General features: G+C 47.3%; 1 non-coding gene across 1 annotated transcript; it reads left to right on the forward strand.

Annotated features, from left to right (window-relative positions):
* Nucleotides 1–4,430: 4,430 nt before the first annotated feature.
* LOC147629150 (U1 spliceosomal RNA) lies at nt 4,431–4,592 on the forward strand. Its single transcript, XR_015268033.1, has one exon. It is a non-coding gene; the product is annotated as a U1 spliceosomal RNA (small nuclear RNA).
* The last annotated feature ends 402 nt before the right edge of the window (nt 4,593–4,994 follow it).

Consider the following 4,994-nt stretch of genomic DNA (forward strand, 5'->3'; position numbering starts at 1 on the left):
TTTGTACTGCCTTCACTTATAAAAGGCTCCATGTTATCTTTGATCCGTGTTAGGAGCTTGGGGGGGGGACGGGTGTGACGAAGAGCTAGACTTGCTGCTTCGGTCACTTTGTTGATTGGAGGATTGGCATGGCACGGGAGTTGCGAATGGCTAGATCGCTCTCTTGCAACATGTGATGAAGCTAGAAGGTAGCTACTTCTTTTGCATGTCGGGTCTTACCCCCTTTGCTCTGAAGGGGGGTTTGTTGGGTATTCGGAGTCTTATGTGTATGTGAAATATGATGTCGCGAGTGGAGAGTGGACGGGAGAGTAGGAGACGAGAGTCAACAATGTGTGGGTGTGAAGAATGGATGATGGGCACACCACAACCCATGAGTTTTATTGATATGTTAGAGTTAGGGTGGAACCGGTTCAACGAACCGGTTTCACATTGTATACAAACTACAAATGTTACATAGGGCCTTTACACCCCAAAATCTCCCACTTAAAGGCAATATGCCCGTAGGAGAGTGAGAAAAAAAATACAGCAAGTATACAATGATATACAAGACCAACACAAATCTGTAAATGGCCTCATCCAACACCCATGAGTGATCTGCAGTGTGCAAACCGCTCGGAATGTAAACTCTTCGTCAGAAGATCTGCAGGATTATCATCCGTGTGAATCTTGACAAGCTGAAGCAGCTTGTTATCAATCACCTCACGGATAAAGTGGAACTTCACATCAATATGCTTCGTCTTTGCATGGAAAACAGGATTTCGTGCCAGCTGGATGGCACTCTGACTGTCACAATGCAAGAACGGAACATCACCAGGGAATCCCAAATCTGCCACAAGCCGAGCAAGCCATAAGGCCTCCTTGCAAGCCTCAGCAGCTGCAACATACTCTGCCTCAGTAGTAGACAAGGCAATGCATCCCTGTACACGAGATATCCATGAAATTGCACCACCTGTAAACGTGAAAACATAACCGGTAGTAGACTTCCGGTTATCTGGATGACCTGGATAGTCTGAGTCTGTGTACCCATGAACAATGGCATCATGCTTACCAAAGCAAATGCACATCTCCTTCGTACCCTTCAGGTATCTCATGACACCTTTCACTATAGCACTCGAAATGCGGTACAGCAGAAGGAAAGCTCCACCAAAACTGTCCAGAAACAGTAAATGACTGTTTTACTCAGAAAATGGCACAATTTCCCCAACTTAAAGTGCTCAATTAGTGACCAAAAGGCATGTAACAGTCCCCCAAACTGTGGCAAACAATTCAGAACTGCAAATAGGCAAAAGCCCCTTGATTTGAACACTTTTGACGAGGATTTATGGCATGTACATTTGCTGCAGTTTGTCCAATGCACAATAACACCTCTGTCTTCAAAAGCCCCTTGATTAGAGCTCAATTTCTGAACATGTGAGGCATGTATGGCATCCAATAGCTTCCTCCTAAACACATATGCATCCAAGAGAGTATGCCACACATAAAGCTCAATACGCACCACATGTACCATACATGCTAATCAGTGTTCTCTGCAAGAACGTGATGCAAACCAAGAGCTTATCAACACTTGCACTACCGCAAGGACATCACAAATGGCATACATACATCAATTGCATCATAACCGTGCACATACATGGCATTCAATTACATCCCCAAAAGCATGCATCCTGCGAGGATTTGACCTGTGAGCGAAAATTTGCAGATCTGTAATTTTGAAGTATCTCCCAAACTGTTCAGAATTTGCGGATGCGCGTGAGAGAAAAAAATGTGCAGAACGACGTTTCCGGTAACCCAACGCGGACAGAATTCTGAAAATCGCAGAATTTTGAAAAATTTGCTAATAAGGACTAAAAACGTGCTGAATCGTAGCTCCTGCACATACACTTTCTTTTCCCTGTACTCTTGCTATGGTCTGAGAATCAACACACAAAGTGTGTGGGCAATCCTGCAAGCAAATAATGGGCAGATCTGGGCTCCAAAAATCTTGCTAAACATGCCCTTGAAACATACTGCAAGAAGCACCTGCTGCAATGTAGATATGTTGCCAAATGCCCTCCAATCTCAACCACAAAGGGAGCAATGAGAGGGAAATCGAGGGGCAACCAAGGAGCACACAAAAGCTCCAAAAAATCTCCTGCAAAATAGCTCCGAATCAGCCCCAATAGGCTGTCCACAAAAAAACCACACACTGCCGCAACAAAACCTGTTGAAATCTCTGCTGTGTGCACTCCAATGAAGCACAAAACCAAGTGCAATGGAGAAGCAAAGCTCCGCTGAATATCCTCCTCAAATCACGGCTGAAAATCAGCCCACAACACTCATGAAGAAGGCCTCTACACCGTTGGCAACCGCGAGCTCTGATACCAGTTGATGTCGCGAGTGGAGAGTGGACGGGAGAGTAGGAGACGAGAGTCAACAATGTGTGGGTGTGAAGAATGGATGATGGGCACACCACAACCCATGAGTTTTATTGATATGTTAGAGTTAGGGTGGAACCGGTTCAACGAACCGGTTTCACATTGTATACAAACTACAAATGTTACATAGGGCCTTTACACCCCAACAAAATAGCCCTTAGACAACTTAGTGTGTTTATGTGTGTGAATGAGCTCTTATAGCCGTTTTATGAGTGATAAGCAGTGATGTCATATGTTTAGCCATGTGTCATTATCCCACTGTATGTGATGTGTCATTGTCCCATTGTATGTGATGTGAGAGAACATGCCCTTTGGGTTTCCAGCTTCTACTTCAATGTAAGTAGGAGTAGAAGCTCGTCCTAATGTGCCTATTCTTTGACAATGGACATAACATGCTTTGGGTTTCCACCTGCTACTCCAATGAGTGATGAGCTCTTATAGCCGTTTTATGAGTGAGTGTGATAAGCAGTGATGTCATATGTTTAGCCATGTGTCATTATCCCAGTGTATGTGATGTGTCATTGTCCCATTGTATGTGATGTGAGAGAACATGCCCTTTGGGTTTCCAGCTTCTACTTCAATGTAAGTAGGAGTAGAAGCTCGTCCTAATGTGCCTATTCTTTGACAATGGACATAACATGCTTTGGGTTTCCACCTGCTACTCCGATGTAAGTAGAAAAGCCTCCACTGGCAAGAGTGCCTAATGGAAGCTTTATAAGTGGTCTAACGAGCAAAGTTCAAGGAAAAGCCCTCATAAATATTTATTCTTGCTATAACCTCACAAATGCTAGCTAACAATCACGTTAGTTGCTTTTGTGGGCGGCTCACAACAATGAGTAGCTTTCTACTTGGAATCTAGGGAGAACTAATTGCAAGACCGTAGACGTGAAGTTAGAATCCCACCAGAAGAAGCTAGACACACAAAAATAGGGTCAATGTGAGGAGCACATTGTAGACTGAAGAATAGGATGAGGTTGAGCTACTCTTGGTAGGCTACTAGTGTAGTGACATATAATGACAAAGTCTTGAGTTTAGTGGATAAAGGATGATTAGTTGCTTGCCCCTAATCTCCCCGCCGTGAACAGTATCAAGGCTAGGCTTTCCCCCGCTAGCTTATTGCTAGTGACCACCAGAGGTTATTGCCCCGCTAGCTTATTGCTAGTAACCACCAGAGGTTATTGCCCGCCCCGCTGATTCAAAACCGGGAGAGCCACTGCCTAGATCCGCCATGGGCCGCCACCAACTCTGAGCGGTGCTGCTAGTGCAGAGAGTCCACTTAGCCCAACGACGGTGCCACCCACCAATTTTGCCGCCAAACTTGGGTGGTGTGAGTACAGGGTTTCTTGCCCGAGTTTGCTGCCTCTCTGCCCTCGCCGTGCAAAGAAGGGTTTCTTGAGCAGCACAAAGATTTAGCAGAGAGCCCTCTGCACACATAACTTTGCCCATGGGTGGTCCTCTTTTTGTGGCGATGGCCTTAGCTTTGGAGCTGACTTTGGAAGAGGAGGCGAAGGGCTTCGTAGCTTCCACGAGGCCGTGCGCATAGGCACCACACGTGATGAACATGATGCTGCATGCGTTCTCTCGTGTTGTGTAGGGGTTGATGGCCGCGATGATGAAGAAAAAATTGATGACTGTGGACGCGAGGCCGTTTTTATGTGTGAGTGTGATAAGCGGTGATGTGGCCTTGTGTCACTGCCCCAGGGAGGGTACGTGATGTGTGAAAGAAGATAAGCCTATAAAAGGCAGTGTCCTCTTTGAGGCTCATATAACAGCAGTACAGGTGATTGCCTACACCATGTAGTAGTAGAGTATGGAAGTGTGATGTGTGTCTTTTCCCCCATGCATGTCCACAAGATACTTGTAGTAGAGAGAGCTTAGCTTATTCCAAGCCTCGACTCTTTTTGAGGGTGGTCCAGACGCTTAGTGCTGCGCGTGTCGTGGGAAAGGTCCCATAATAGGTTGGCGTGGCTGGTCGAGAGGCGCCTACTAAACAGCGTCCACGCGCGGCTGGAAGGTATACTTACCTGGGCGGGGTCGATCGGTGATCAGGATGGCCGATGGCCTAGGGTTGGCCTCTCCATTGCACTCCCGGACGGGCTGCACCCTAGCATCTCCCCAACGGGGAGAGTGCACGTCATAATTTGTGGTAGCGGGGGCTCGCGTTCGCGCGGCCCCCACCCAAAACAAAACTCCAAACCATGAAACCGCGCAGCAGTGCCGCAGGCCATGCCGGGGCTCTGATTTCATTTGGGCTACCGGCTGTGTTCGCATACCCTACGACGGAGAAGGAGACAGACCAGCCCTACGACGGAGAAGGAGACAGATCCCACCCTTTCCATGCTGCAGCTGCTGTTGTTGAGGCAAAAGGCGACATGAGCCCCAGCCATCCGTCATGGGATCTGTCAGCAGGAGGAGCCAGTGTGCACTTGACATGAATGAATAGCCTCTGCCTTTCTAGTCTAGAGTTCTGTGATCTTACACTTCCTACCTGCTGCCAGTTACGGACAGCCACCTCGGCTAGCAGCACTGGACTGCGCAGGGGACTCCATGGACCTCATCCACATGTTTGTTCTGAACCAT

This window comes from Cibotium barometz, chromosome 18 (assembly GCF_041138505.1).
Source record: "Cibotium barometz isolate CiBa-2024 chromosome 18, ASM4113850v1, whole genome shotgun sequence".
Taxonomy (NCBI): Eukaryota; Viridiplantae; Streptophyta; class Polypodiopsida; order Cyatheales; family Cibotiaceae; genus Cibotium; species Cibotium barometz.